The sequence below is a fragment of the Protopterus annectens genome, chromosome 2.part0 (genome assembly GCF_019279795.1).
Source record: "Protopterus annectens isolate FY-2018-M chromosome 2.part0, PAN1.0, whole genome shotgun sequence".
Lineage (NCBI taxonomy): Eukaryota > Metazoa > Chordata > Ceratodontiformes > Protopteridae > Protopterus > Protopterus annectens.
In genome coordinates, this window is record NC_056728.1 from 538,814,107 (window position 1) to 538,830,939 (window position 16,833).

A 16,833-nucleotide genomic window follows, 5' to 3' on the forward strand; every position below is an offset into this window, starting at 1 on the left:
AGGCAATCAAGGAGAACTAGCATAGCTGGCAGGTAGAATGTATCAGAATCAGCCAATTATACATGCAGCAGCCCAGCACACTACAATAAACTATGCAAACACCTTTCAAACTGTTTCTTCCCACAAACTCTACACCACCGGTGTATACAGACAGGGGATTCTTAACTGGCAAAGCTAACCAAAAATGTTAGAGGCTACTGCTTTACTCCATCAATATGAGCTAGAGACTGAGGGTGGTGAGGAGGAGAATGCTGACAACCTACCCACAGTGAGGAGGAGGAGCAGGAGAAGAGCGTACAGACCCAGGGTGACCTACCAGGGCCTACATGAGCTGGAGATAGTGAGCGCTATAGGGTGGACAGGGACATTCTATAGCAAATCATTGAGCTGTGTCGGCCATGCCTCACACATAGAACTAACAGAGGAGAACCCATCCTAGTGGATACCAAGGTATGTGTAGGCTTAAGAATACTAGCCACAAGTACCTTCCAAAGACCAACAGGGGATATCATGGGGGTCTCACAGGCATCAGCATCCAGGGTACTCCACCAGTTCCTGGATGCCATGACACCACATGCCAATGAGGATATATATTTCCCCATCACCCGTAAGGCGTTGACCAGAAGTATGCATCACTTCCACCGTATAGCAGAATACCCTGAGGTAGTTAGTGCTATAGACTGCACATACATCCACATCAAAGCACCACCTGGCGAGCAGGGTAGGGTCTACATAAACTGCAAGGGCTTCCCCTCCATCAACTGCCAGGTTGTGTGCAATGCCCAGGGCATTATCATGAACATGTGTACTAGCAGCCCTGGAAGTTATCACCACTCCCACATCTGGCATTGCTCACATGCTGTATCAGGGGTTTGCCAGGGGAGACATCCTATATGGCCATCTAGTGGGGGTGGGGGATCCTGGCTATGCACTGGAGCTGTGGCTGATGACACCCATCAGAAATACACACTCACCCGAACAAAAAAAAAAACATAATAATTCACACGCACAAACCAGGATCATTCTAGAACGTGTGTTTGGGATGCTCAAGTCACAGTTCCGCTGCCTTGACATATCCAGTGGAGCCTTACAGTACTCTCCAGCTACATGTACACAAATGTTCATAGTATGTGCCATGCTACACCGTATGATCCTGTGGAAACAGCTGCAGCAGGAACAGCACAGGGCAGGGCCATACAGCCCCCCACCATTGCCAAGGCCAGCACAGGCACAGAGGGACTTGGAGGAGGAACATCCTGAGCCTGCCCCTGTAGGCAGAAGGAGGCATGCCCAGTATGTCCAGACCTTGATAAAGAGGCAATGCATAGCACACACACTGACACTGTAGGGACCTAGGGACTGATACCTCTCTCTGACTCACACATAAATCAAAAGGGATGCCAAACTTGATACTACCTGTGCTTTACCATGTATAGGGAGTGTACTGGGTGCGACTGACATAGTCAGCCCTCCAGCACTAACCTCAATACCACCCCAGGCACAAGGTAAGTCACCCTTACTATCAATTATTGCATGCAAGGGAATTGGGTGGCTGAATGGGATAGCAGCAGACAGCTATATAGGACAGAAGGAAATTCACAACAAATACTGGTGTCAACATACTAGGCAGCAATACAGAAGGTGATAACCCCCACCACAATACATGTGATGGTTCAAATAACTGTCAAAAGGTCACACACATGGATGTCAATGAGGGTCACATACCCACCACCAGCCTCACCCAGCAGAACAGGTGCAGATAACCATAAAGAAAGGCTGGGCTAAGGCCCCCAAATGATGGCAATGGTGAACACCCCCTCCAGATCTACACAGACATACTACAACAGGTCTGGCAGGTGCATTCCAGTTCTGAAGGGTAAGAGTCTGAAATTGAAATTTATGCCATTAAGATCTAACATGTGTATTCTACTTTTCTGCATGATAGGTCACAATACAATATGAAATGGAAGCCAACAGAGTAACCAGAATACCAGTACAGTCATTGCAAATGTTTAAATTCTGCAGCTATGCACCCCACCCCACAGTCCCACACAGAAATGCAGTAACAGATGGCCTGCAGCACTCTCAAATGGCCTAAAGTCATCTAGCAAAGGCCCATGCCTCACCCATAGTGCCAATGTATGGAATGTCAGGGGGACCCAACTAACAACCTAACACACCAAACAGAAAACAAATGCAAGGCCATGTTGACAAATGCCAGTAGCATGCCTCCCCATATCGTACTGCAAGGATTGTGGACCAGCCATAAATACTACTGGGATAAAGGCCCATCTATAGGGATATCTCTGAGATATTGCTTACATAATGTTAGGAAGAGGAGAGAATAACAGCGGGTAGAGGTGCAGAAGCATGGATGTCATGGAGTGTGTGAAGTCTGAAACTCTAATGTCCACCCATACTACTCCCTGACTGCAAACCCATGAATGAATAGCCACAAAACTGCTTGTAAACCACAATGTGAAGGTAAACTAACCAGATATATGAGTCCTGCCTCTGGATAACCTGGGTGTATCTGTACAGCTGGGAGGTATCGCTCCAGCAGGATATGGCCATTCCGTGCAGTTGAAAAAGGCAAAAGGAGGGGATCCCCAGCCAGCATACTAACAAGGTGCTGCACCATTTACACAGAACCAGCAGTCTATTGTCTGTAGCTACTCCTCCACAATGGCAGGTGTGTGCCAGAATGTGTAGTCTACATGCCTCAGAATATTGGTCTCAGCTTCCGTCATCCTGTATTTCCCTGGTAAATAACTGTGCGCAAAGAATGATAACTGTCAGTAGTTGATGACATGATACATCACAGTGTAAAACAGTACATATGTCAGAAAATCTATGCTACAACCAAACATGACACACAAGCAGCACAGACAGCAATAGTTACAGTATCCCCGTATGTTATGCCCATTGTGTCAACATATTGACAACCTATCTACAGATATCATGCAGAAACAGTTTGCTAGGTGTCCAACCCTCCCTGAAATGGATGCACAGAATCAATATAGAAGGTCATACTGGACATGCTCCTACACTTAGAGAAATGAAACCCATGTCTCACTACACAGTGGACTACAGATATTGGTTATTCGCAGCTGTATGTGCACACACACCAAACTGTACACCATTGATACTTCACACACACACACACACACACACACACACACACACACACACACACACACACACACACACACACACACACACACCAAACTGTACACCATTGATACTTCACACACACACACACACACACACACACACACACACACACACACACACACACACACACACACACACACACACACACACACACACACACACACCAAATTGTACACCATTGATACTTCACACACACACACACACACACACACACACACACACACACACACACACACACACACACACACACACACACACACACACACACACACACACACACACACACACACACACACATTGGATAGGAATACTCACACATATCTAAGGCCAACATACTATAATATGACAAGCATACACACACAGAGATGTGGAGAAGATTAGACAGACAGTGACAGAGAGAATCCCATTATGAGGCCTTTCCCACCCAGTACACATCCCATTGGCCTATATCACATGGTGTGCTGATGTCATTCACTGCAGAAATACCTTTGGTTAGCCCTCAGCCCTATAGTCTCAGTGGTGCTTGTGATAACTGTGTAACACTACAGTCAAAATAAGTATCCATGTAGCAGTTATAATCTCAGTCCTGTCAAATGTTAAGTTGTGTAAGTGTGTGTGTGTGTGTGTGTGTGTGTGTGTGTTTGTGTGTGTGTGTGTGTGTGTGTGTGTGTGTTTCTAGATGAATGTGGTTGAGGCCATTCACACACACTAAACTTCCCTTACCCCTCTTTTAGCACTGCTGCTGATGCCACTCACCTTCAAAGAAACCTTTGGACATCTCTTTAGCATATAAGCTCCATGGTGCTTGCGATAACTGTGTAATACTATAGTATAGCAAACTAGTTAGGTAGGACTTCTAATCTTTGTCCTGGCATCTGTGAAAATGTGTGTGTTGGTGTGAGAGTGTGTTTGTGTGTGTGTGTGTGTGTGTGTGTGTGTGTGTGTGTGTGTGTGTGTGTGTGTGTGTGTGTGTGTGTGTGTGTGTATGTCTTTGTAAACACCTGATTTTGTGGTCATTCACACTTACTACACTTCCCTTACCCCTCCTTTAGCACTGCTGCTGAAGCCACTCACCTTCAAAAATACCTTTGGACAGCTCTCCACCATCTAAGTGCTGTGACACTTGCGATAACTGTGTAATACTACAGTGTAGTAAACTAGTTAAGTAGTAGTTCTAATCCTAGTCCTGGCAACTGTAAAAATGTATGTGTTTGTGTGAGAGAGTGTGTGTGGCTTTGTAGACACCTGATTTTGTGGTCATTCACACTTGCTACACTTCCCTTACACCTCCTTTAGCACTTCTGCTGATGTCACTTACCTAAGAAGTATGTTTGGGCAATGGTCTACCTATAACCTCTGTGGCACTTGTGATAAATGCGGAACAATGTAGTAGCAATAGTTACATAGGCAGCAGGTTGAATCTCATTCCTGGCAAGTATTTTTGTGTGTGTACATATATCTACATGTATATGTCCGTACCTTAAAGATTTTTCCCCCAGTACACTTCTGAGTACCTGACTTTAGCAGTCCTGCAGATATCATTCACTTTAGAAATACCAGTTGGAAACCCTAAACCATATAAGGTCAGTGGTGTGTGTGTGGTAAATGTGTAACCATAATGGTCCGAAAACATAGTTAGAGGTTTAAAACCACATACCTGGCAAATGTAAATGTGTGTGTAGGGTAAAATATTTTGTGAAATCTCTCACCCACTACATCACCCAATCCCAGTATTTACAAGGGCTGGTGATGTTCCTCACCTTCGAAGTACCTTGGACAATATCCATCCTATAAGCTCCGTAGCACATGCGATAATTGCGTACCACTATAGCAGCAATACATAGCTAGGTAGGGGTTTGAAACTCAGTACTGGCAACTGTGTGTGTGTGTGTGTGTGTGTGTGTGTGTGTGTGTGTGTGTGTGTGTGTGTGTGTGTGTGTGTGTGTGTGTCTGACACCAGTGTTGATACTGGTGTGATTGTGTAATAACAGGAGCTATTGGGGAAGGGTTTTGCTAAACTATTATGTTGAGGACCTAGTATATGTCCCAATGTCCACATTACAAGGCCAACAGTTGGCAAACACCATAGAGGTTGGTGTAGACAATCCACAGCCCTTAATGTCTAGTGCCATGTGCAATGAATATATGGCAGTATGGATTAGTGAACAATATAGGCAACCCTTCTAATACTCAGAGACCACTCTCCACTCACGGATCATACACAAACACACTTGGCTAGGCAGCAACCACTATATCATTAGATCTCCTGCAAATTGCCTACCCACAGTGTGATTGCAGTGGACTACATGCCTGTTGACCACAACAGTGACACTGACATTAGAAAGTACTTTGATGTGTTACATCTTCTGACTGTGTTTTAGCCAGCAAGTAAAAGGACATGGCACCCTGTTCCATCACTGCAGTAGCTCAATCAATGTGTACAGTGGCCCTATTGTCATGTTCCCCACTGGATGCCTGCAACAACTGTAGAGTCTGCAAATGTACTCCACACATGCCCTGTATGGACATACACCAATAACTCCAATGAATCCCTGTATCAAACTGTCTATGTAGGTACCATCATTACCTCAGTAACATAGCCAGGTCTCAAAAAACGAGGTCAGGAATGTTACTTCTGAAGATATCAATCTGTCCACACAACATGCCCCAGAGATGTCAAGCACACTTCCACACTGCAAAGAACATGCATGTGGAACATATGCACAACCCAGACACTGTCCATGTTATGGAATATAAATCACATACATGAGAAGCAGTGCACATCACTGGCCACCCACAAAAGAAATCTGGATGAGTGGATGGGGAATACAATACCCACCCCTGGGGACCACTCCAGTGACTATACACCTGAGCCACACTGGGGACTATTTTCATGTGGTCTGATGCCAGGGTATTCCCTTGGGCTAGACTTGTAGAGCCTTCAGGCCCATTCGCCTACTTACATACCTATGGTGCAATGAACCTATGGATCTCAGTACTGGTAAGTGTGTGTGTGTGTGTGTGTGTGTGTGTGTGTGTGTGTGTGTGTGTGTGTGTGTGTGTGTGTGTGTGTGTGTGTGTGTGTGTGTGTGTGTGTGTGTGTGTGTGTGTGTGTGTGTGTGTGTGTGTGTTTGTGTGTGAATAGTAATCTCAGTGTGTTTGGTTGATGAATATCCCCTTTGTCTGTGGTTATTAGCAATCGGAGGTGTGTCCAAACCACAACATGTACCATTCTCCATTCTACAACAGATGTTGTAAATCAACATATACCTATGTACAACCCTTAGCCCTATAATATGTGAGGCATATGCAATCACTGTGTTACAGACCTGGGATTTCCTTGCACATACTGTACCCTGCCTATGACATAGTGGATGTGTTACCACACTGCCATACCAAGTGGTCTTGCTGCAGGGCCACATACTGGAGACACTCAGATGCCTAGAATGGAAATAGGATACAGCATGTGAGAACACATTCACTCAGCACTTCACTTGTGGGGGGAGAGAGGGGTAAATCTGGCTCTGATTGTGTTGCCAAGACTGTGGCGAATATTTGTTGTCTCAGGATAGGTATTAGCATTGTGCAGTAACTCGCATCACTTGTGTTTAATGCTGTGAAGGTTGTTGATGTAACTATCAAAGGCTTTTGTGACTGTTGTCAGTGTCTGCTGCATGTCTGCCATCATAGATGCCTGTAGGGGAGTCCATGAGGGATCCATAGCTGTGTTTGAGGCTTATAAGGGAGTTCAACAGTCACGGGACACCACCTTTCTCTGCAACAGTGCCCCCCATCTGATGTACACTTTAGTAATGGCAGGGGAGCATCATATTGTCTCCCAGTGTTTGGAGGGCAGTGTCTGAGTCCTGTTGGCTCTGGCTAGTACCATGCATTCATGTAGCTGTTTGTACAGTGCCTATGTCTATGATTCCACAGTCATGCAGCTATTTCCCATTGCCATGGGTGCAGTGAAGACATCCACCCCTGTTTTCATGACTGCAAAGTCAGCTTTGGGGAGGTTTTGCAAGGTGGTTACCTTTGTGGGGGGTGTGGCTGACATGTTGAGTTCCATGTTGTTTACAGCCTGTGTGAATCTGCACCATGCAGGGATTGACATCTGTGGATGAGCAAAAGTCCCATATTTAAGTGGTCAGTGCAGGTCAAGGTTGTTGCATCCTCTACCAGGGTCAGTATAAGCTGGTCCAGGGCAATGGAAATGATGAATCCCAGAAGTGTTGGGCCAATGTATTGGCACTTGGCTACTCTCCCCAGGTGATGGAGGGGTAGTTGAAGACTCATGCTAGGTCAGTGTTGCATTGGGCCATCATAGATGGCAGGGTGTTGAGGACTGTGCATTGATAGTCTAGGGACACAGATGTGGACCCATAGCAGGCTATGGTCTGGATTGCCGTATTACCCCAAGGCAGTTGTACTAGAAGTATCTCCAATGCATTATGATGGGATACTTGTCTGGAGGGGTTCATAAGCATAATGAATATGGAGACAACACCACCTGTAGTGATATGGCGTGGTCCATGTTTGGGTGCTGACAGCTGTGGAATGCATCATAGCCTGATACTGCAGGTCTGCTGTCTGCTGCTGTGAATCACCTCTCCATTACAGCAGACATGTGTCCTCCACTCCAACGACTGCTATGAGTGACTGCAACCTGACAGTTAGATGTCTACTGTTGAGCAGCATGACCCTCAAATTACATACATGTGTAGCTGTTATGGTGATAATAACATTAGTAACACTGCCTAATAAGACACTGAAGGGGTGGCAAGGCTCTTAGCCAGTACTTGGAAACTCAGCAGTGACAGATGTAGGACATCCATGGCAAGTCATTGGGTTCTATCAATCATGTCATCCCAAGCAGAGAGGTATTGGATCCCCTGAGAATGACACATAACACATAAGCCAATATTGCAGTCAATCATCTGTTGATAGTACCGCAGCATCATTCTGGGTGACAGTGGTACACTGCCCAGGGCTACTGCCACACCTGGCTGGACCACATAATCAGAGAGTTCAACCATGTCTCTTGTCATGTAGTCCAGGTAGGTGTATCCCAAGTCATTCACACCCACATGGATACAGAGTGATACGCGTAGTTGTTGTGGAGTGCCATGACTGGCTGTGTCAAGTGTTGGATGCTGGCATGTGATAGATATTTGGCTGTTACCTGCTCCATATTCAACTTAGTGAGTGGGATATGCATGTGCCCCATTACTGAGTTACCCATGATCACTGTATTGTGCAAAGTGGTTAGCCTTAGGAGCTTAGGTTGAGGGGCACACTGTGTAGGTTAAATATGTGTCCCTTGGCATGTGCCATGTCATGGTGTCTGAGTGGGTGTTTGCCTTGCTGGTCTGTGCTGTTTATGTAAATGTCCATTGAGTGCCTCTGGGAAGGTGGGTATGTGGCTTTTCACTGTATGTCATGGCTGTCAAAGTGGGTGTCATGGTGAGCTACGTGCTCCACATGGTGTGATTTTGGTGATGATCTTATCCTCTTGACCTGCTAGTTCAGTCTTTGCTGGAGAGTGCATATGTCCACATTGGGTGATATATGGGTAACCTTCACAGGTTTGAGTGTGTGGAGTTTAGAGGGTAGGGTTGTCTGTGTACATGAGTCAGTTTCAACAGTGCATCAGAATGGACAAGTGCACTAGGTTCATGGGTGAAAGCACAGATAACCACCCTTTAAACACGCCATGAGGGGTGGACATAACTAGTAATGCTGGAGCTATATGTTTGATGAATGAGTACCACTGACAGCCCCCAGGTGTGCCGCACTTCTTGATACAATAAACTGATGAGGTGCCAAGCCATAATGCTAGTTGAAGTGCAAGACATAAAGAACTAGCATGATGTATGGGTGGAACAGAAAGCAGACTGTCTGGGACCGGTAATACTTTACCACAGCTGTGCAGTTATCAGCAGCTTTAGCCATGTGAAAGTTCAGTAAGCTCTGCAGCATGTGTGGTAACTGTGTAACAATATAGTAGACCTACTTAAATAGGCAGGAGTTCCAATCCCAATATTGGCAAGTGTATGTGTGTATGTGTGAATCATGTACTGTCTAGCTTATACCATTTGTGACCTGTGTACTACCCTTTACACTTCCCTTCTCTCCAATTTAGTAGTCCTGTTGATGTCATCCATCTTAGAATTACCTGTGGAATAAGCGGAAATGTATAAGCTCTGTGGGGCATCTGATAATTGTATAGCACTATGGTAGAAATGCCTAGATAGGCAGGAGTTCTAATCCCAATACTGACAAGAGAGCATGTGTGTGTGAATCATGTACTGTCTGGCTCATACCAGTTTTTACCTGTGTACTACCCTTTTCACTTCCCTTCACTCCAATTTAGTAGACCTGTTGATGTCATCCACCTTAGAAATACCTTTGGAAGAGGTGGAACTGTATAAGCTCTATGGCACATCTGATAACTGTGTAGCACTATAGGTGAAATACCTAGATAAGCCGGAGTTCTAATCCCAGTACTGGCAAGTAAGTGTGTGTGTGAAACAAGTACTTGCTGGTGCATACCATTTTTGACCTGTGTACTACCCTTTTCACTTCTCTTCACTCCAATTTAGTAGTCCTGCTGATGTCATCCATCTTAGAAGTACCTGTGGAATAAGTGGAAATGTATAGGCTCTGTGGGGCATCTGATAATTGTGTAGCACTAAGGTAGAAATACCTAAATAGGCAGGAGTGCTAATCCCAATACTGGCAAGTGAGTATGTGTGTGTGAATCATGTACTGTCTGGCTCATACCAGGTTTGACCTATGTACTACCCTTTACACTTCCCTTCACTCCAATTTAGTAGACCTGTTGATGTCATCCACCTTAGAAGTACCTTTGGAAGAGGGGGAAATGTGTAAGCTCTGTGGTGCATCTGATAGCTGTGTAGCACTGTAGAAGGAATACCTAGGTAAGCAGGAGTTCTAATCCCAATACTGGCATATGTGTGTGAATCATGTGCTATGTCATGCCATTTTTGACCTGTGTACTACCCTTTACACTTCCCTTCACTCCAATTTAGTAGATCTGTTGATGTCATCCACCTTAGAAGTACTTTTGGAAGTGGTGGAAATGTATAACCTCTGTGGCACATCTGATAACTGTGCAGCATTATATTAAGAATACCTAGATAAGCAGGAGTTATAATCATAATGCTGGGAACTGTTTGTGTGTATGAGGATTATATCTTGTGTGGCTTATACCATTTTGATGTGTATACCATACATGGCTGGTGACCAACTCCCACTGTCATTACTCTATATAGTGTGGTAGCAGCATCTGCCTCACATGCAGCAAGTTAAACCATTGTACAGTCCTCTGTACAGATGTGCCTGGAATATCCATATGTTTGCAACCTATACATGGTTGGAAGTGGTCTGAGTGTCTTAACAATGCACATGTATGTGATATTCTATCCAAATAGGCCACAGTGAGTGTACTGACACATATGGCAGCATGAGGTATCATATCTGACTGAAACATCATGCTGATACAATGTCTGCCACCCTCACAGGTCAGATAGGCCCCTCTGGTGACCACTGTTATGCAATACAATTAACCCAGCACAAGTGAACATGCACAACAAGCAATATAGCTATTGCATAAAGCAATATAGCTATTACTGATGATTGTGGGCATGGTAAATTGCATGCACTTTACATGTCTGGGGCATTGCCAGGCAACAACATAACAATGTCATACTCACCAGCTTCAGGCTGCTGTCCCATATTCAGACCAGGGGGTCCTAGGTAGTTGTGAGAAGGAGTTATTGTCAGCAGACTCACATGTGGCATTGGTACAGGATGGATGCAGCATGTCTGCACATCTACAGTATTAACCACAATAACACACAATGTCCTGTTCTCACCATAGATGTGCACCTCTGTGCATTAGAAAACCCCATCCACAATTACAATCGGACCTGACACATGGATGTAGATACAATACAGATACGTGTATGTCTGATACATTAGTGTACTAATCTCCACTAGGCCGTTACCTGCACCCTGCTCATCCAGTGTGTATGTGCAACCCACCTCCACAATGCTTCTCTCAGCATCATGGCTTGTGCATTGGGTGGGTGGCCCAAGTTTGGCAAGGAGATCCTCGTGGGTGACAGTGGGGGGGGCTGCATGGCTGGGCCCCAACCTGTGACTAGCCGGTCCCTCGCTACAGCAGCAGTCCATTGACGGGCATGGCGGTTGAGGTCAGTGGCCCAATGCTGCACTTGCTAAGTTCTGCTGGCATCATTTACCCTGTGGACCATACTGTTCCACAGGGCAGTCCTCTCTGGACATCTTCTGCTGTCCATCCAAATAACAGGGCTTAATGTCCAATCGCATATTGGGTGATGATTTCAGTTTCCTCAATAGAGAATGTGGTATGTGGGCACTCTGCATGTTACCTGGAGGACATAAACAGGAAAAAGGCCACAGGACTTCATACGGTTGTCAAAATGCACATCGACAGTGGATATTACTTGCAAACACCAAAACCCTCCAAGCTATCATGGCTATAGCAGCTTGCATTACACGCCTGTCCCTGAGCTATCTTATTACCCCCCTCAGTGTTGGGCATTTGATTGCATAATCCTCTATCCTCCATTCATTTCTATGTAGAGGGTTGACAATGGGCATCTTCCATATGGATGGTGTGTGGATGGTGGCAGGTCTGTGTTTGACTGTGGTGTGTGATGGCACTGTGAGCACTTGACTGAGTGCATGTAGGCAAGACTGTGATGTTATTATGCCTGTAGAATATGAACAGCCAAAGCATGTGTTTGAGGGAATTGAGTATGTGACAGCCTGCATGTATTAAGATGTACTGTGTACTGTGAGCTTTGAATGAACTATGAGCAATGGAAAAATACTGACAAAACAAGAGTCTGCTTGAAAACAGGAAATGTGCCTTTTCTTAGAAGTGTATCCGATTTTCTTTCTCTGCCTAGAGATATGATGATGTGAATTGCCTTATGTTTACGGGTAAACCTTTGATTGGTTAATTGCCCTGTATAATGATCTAATTGGTTCATTTTATATTTTTTGTACTGTCAACAATATCACCAGTATATAAGCTTGTGTATTCTTTTGTTCTGGGAGTCTCCTGGTGCTTTCCATGAGGCTCCCACACGTGTGTACTGTAGTTAATAAATACCACTGAAAGAGAGAAAGAACTGTATTTGTTTTCATTTTCAAGGTAATGTGTAACATAACATGCCCCATGGAGATATGCTTTTGTTGCCATCAGTAGGCAATATGTACATGCTCACCATTGCTGAGGGGAGGAGTGTGGTTGATGTGCATATCCCCCTGTACAACTGGGGTGGACAGGGTGGTGGTGATCCCACCTAACCTGTGTAATGCAGGTTGCCTATATCCATAGCATGTGTGTATGAGGTGTTCTTTATCCCCAGTAGAGGATGAATTGTGTTGTTTCCTCTGAGACTTACAACATAAGTGGAGACACAGTTGCAATTATCCTTGATGGTGTGGATATGTCTGATTTATAGCCATAGTCAGCATTACAGGAAGTCACCTGTGAACGTACATGCTTGCTCTGATATAGGTGGGCTTGCTTCCAAGTTGTTGCCTGCACCTATGTGCCCCTGTACAGCCCATGTAGCAGCCTATTATGTGGTTTTTGTATTGCTGCTGTCCACCAAAGGGGATTACTCTACCTTGGTGGAGGCTAACTATACAGGTCAGGTACTGCTGTGTCCATATAGCTACAGTGGATATAAAGGGTACACACCCCTATACACTGCCTGGTATTTGTGCAATTGGAACATGACACCACAATAACTCATTTCATAACAATTCCCACCTGTAGTGTGACCTATAGCCTTTACAATTCAATTGAAAACATAACAGTCTGGTCTGTGAAAACATATGGAAATAATACTCAGTACAATAAGCCAGTTGAATGAGTGTCCACACCCTTAAACTGCTATGTTGTGTATGCCCCTCTTGAGATGGTTACAGCATTTATCTGTCTTGGTTTGGACTCTAACATCATGGCACAGTTTCATTTGGCAATAGTTGCTCATCTTCCTAGAAACACCTTTGATTGTATTTCAATGGAATAGTATAGGTTAGGGGTCACATAAAGATGAGAAACATTATGAAATTATCTTCTGTGGTCTGATTGTCATACAGCACACATACCTGGCATTTTAACAGGGGTGTGTACACTTGTGATATCCACTGTATATAGGTGTTGATATAGCTGGTAGTGGTAGGTATGGACAGAGGGTCATAACACAGTTGGACACTTCTCTGATTAATAACCTGAATAACATACCTACTCTAGTACCCATATCAGTGTCAGGGCAATGCAACAACCAGTAGCTGTACACATTTATGTCTGTTGTATACAGTGACACTAATATTACACACGTGCAACATGTACAACCTATGTACATGAATGCTTGAAACTCATGTGATTAGTTTTGTGCATTCCAGCTGAACATAAGCATACATACATGTGTTGAGGGGATACCTGGTATACATTTCAGTTGTATGTTAGTATGGCACACTGTATTTACAGTCTTGCCACTCAATCATACTTCTCTACCTGTTACAACAGTACGTCTGGACAATGACACACATAAATGGGTGTCAAAAGGGACATCAGTATTGATAGAACCAAGCTGGATAAAAACGGCACGGACTGTTTTATTCAAGGTAAGCACTTTCAGCTAAGCAAATGCCCAGCCTTCATCAGACAAAAGTCACTCCACACAGCTCTGTTTTAAAAACAGAGCTGTGTGGAGTGACTTTTGTCTGATGAAGGCTGGGCATTTGCTTAACTGAAAGCGCTTACCTTGAATAAAACAGTCTGTGCCATTTTTATCCAGCTTGGTTCTGCTTTCCAGTTTTGTTTTTGGTTTAAACAGTTTGAGTGTATATTAGACATCAGTATTGATACTGTATGAATATAGCTGCATCATACATTAGTACATTGATTGCACAGTCATACGTAGGCTATTATGTTACAATGTCATTGGTCACAGACCTGCCAATGGTTTGGCTGACATAATACAGGTATATGTGTATGTGACCACAGATATCAGTCACAAATGTGCTTATTGTCCAGCAGAACACTATACAGTTGAATGTTATTAATTCAATATATCACATGTAGTTCAACACTCATGTCTGCAATAGTACTTTACTATGCACATGCCCCCTATAGGTCTCTTAGCTTTACAAAGCAAACATGTGTCATGCTCATAATCACAGGTAACATGGATATGGAAAACATTCCGTTAAGTGGCATAGCAGTGGCACAGTCACAACTGTTTGACAGACATCCCTGCGGTTGTCATATATGAGCTGTCCTTTCCTAGGGTGAGTCAGGCTCCTGAGCTGTGATCCTACCTCACAACCTCTCAGAGCATCACATCTGGACAAAGCCTAAATGATGGGGGGATAAATAAGGACAGACTTTAAATATTTCTGTTACAAACATAGGAAGTTTTTAGAATGATACATTTTACATTATGGTGAATATTATTAAGGATGCAGGGCCTTAAACTCAAGTGTTTGCCATTACTTGATGACTTCAACCCTCAGCTATTTGCCTGAAAAGTACAGATCTCAGGAGGAACAGACAAAAGTTTATGATGGTAAAATGTAGACATTCTGTGAAGATCTGTGCAGTTGAGAGGTATGTCTGTGATATATCCCACTGCAGAGAGGGCCAGATGCTATGACCATAGCAGCTGTTTAGCAGGACATTAGTATAGCAAGTCTTGTTGGGAGATATATTCCTCCAAATCATATGTCCAATTATTACAGACCAAGTACTACATTCAATTACTTGCTTACATGTTCCACTTACCTTTTTTCTTTCTTCTCTTTTCCACTTTATGTTTCATTTGTTATTCCTCTCTCTCTCTCTCTGTGCACAACAGGGATAGAGCTGGTTTGAATAGGTGGCAACATGGTTTTTGTAGGTGATGCTCATGACCAGGTGATGGCCTGTGCACCTACTGGGGTTCCCCACTTGCATGCAGAGCAGCTGTGTAGTTCTTCCAATAGCCAATGCCATGGCAACAAACTCTTATAAATGAGTATTCCACATGGGAATGGCCCTTTCCTTTACTTGTGAGGAGGACATCCTGGACTTGTGTGAACTACTACCTCTTACAAGACTTGTGGAGACAAGCCAACTAAATGGTGGAGAAGGTTCAAGACTTAGGGGCAGAATGTGAGTATTGCTGTTATATGTTTGGAATACTGCTAGTTTAACAGGGCTTATCTGCATATGCTACTTCTGCATGAGTTTCAGTCTGACAAAGTTCTGTCTCTGCATAGCTCTCAACTCTAGGGCCATCCACATAATGGCCACAGGTTAGCCTGTTATGTATGGGCTGTTCCCCAGACAGGTGTTGTCCTTGGCAAATCAGTAGCATACTCTGGTGATTGCATTATGCAAATTGTAACATCCACTTGTTTTTCTGACTTTATATCCCTAAGAAAAGATATGTTGCAACAAGCCTTTACCACTAGCAACTTTCTCAGTGTATAACAGCAATATTTCAAGTATGGTCGTGTATTTGGGCCACTGTCCACCAATTATGTCAGGCTTTGTCCAGATGTCATGCAGTAGTAGGTGGATAGGTATACTGGTCAATCATTATTTAGTGCTGTAATTCCTGCTGAGGGGAAAGCCTGGGAAACATGTTGAAATCTGTACCTTCAAGAGGTTGGTGTATAGAGAATGCTCTTAGATGCCCTTGTAACATATTCTATGTGGGGGCAGTACCACTAGGCTGTTAGATTATGTGAGACATATTATTGATAAGAAATATGACAGTTCTATAGCCATAAATTACAATAAATCTCACCATGGGGACAGTAGTGAGTCCAAAGGTACTGTTTCTGAAAATGTCTATTCCTCAGTTTGATGAAACATTCATAAAAGGACAATTGTTATGTACATACTCAATGTGTTAATATTAACTGTGATACTTTATCCTGTAGGGGGTTAAATGAGGAGTGTAATTGGAGGTGGTGTATTCAATTATGTAATTAGGTGTTCATTGCTTTTTGTGATTAAGCCATGTACTTCTGGTAATGATGTATCCCTTGAAGGCTTTGGCCAAAAAATCAGAGTATAATAAACATGTGTGAATTACTGGTTGGTTGTATTTTTCTTTGCTATGTTCAGACATTTTATTTGTTTTGCTAAGAGGTTGTTGTATGTCTGGGAATTGTGTAGGGACTATCATGATTTTGTAGCAGTGTACTCTTCAATTATTTATTTGGACTGTGGTGTGGGGGGGCAGATGTGAGTGTCATAGCTGCTTTTGTATCCAACTGTGTATGCTGCCCCAGTTGTGGGTGGTCTATCAGCAGCATATGTTTGTATGGATATTTTGGGACATGTATGCACATATATATATATATATATATATATATATATATATATATATATATATATATACATATGAGTATGTAAAATATATATATATATATATATATATATAGATATATATATATATATATATATATATATATATATATATATATCTATAGGGTACTTGTAAAATCTTCGAATGCTCAAAATTTCGAACGTTACATGGTCGAGACCAAACATTCAAAATTTTGAGTGCTCAAAGA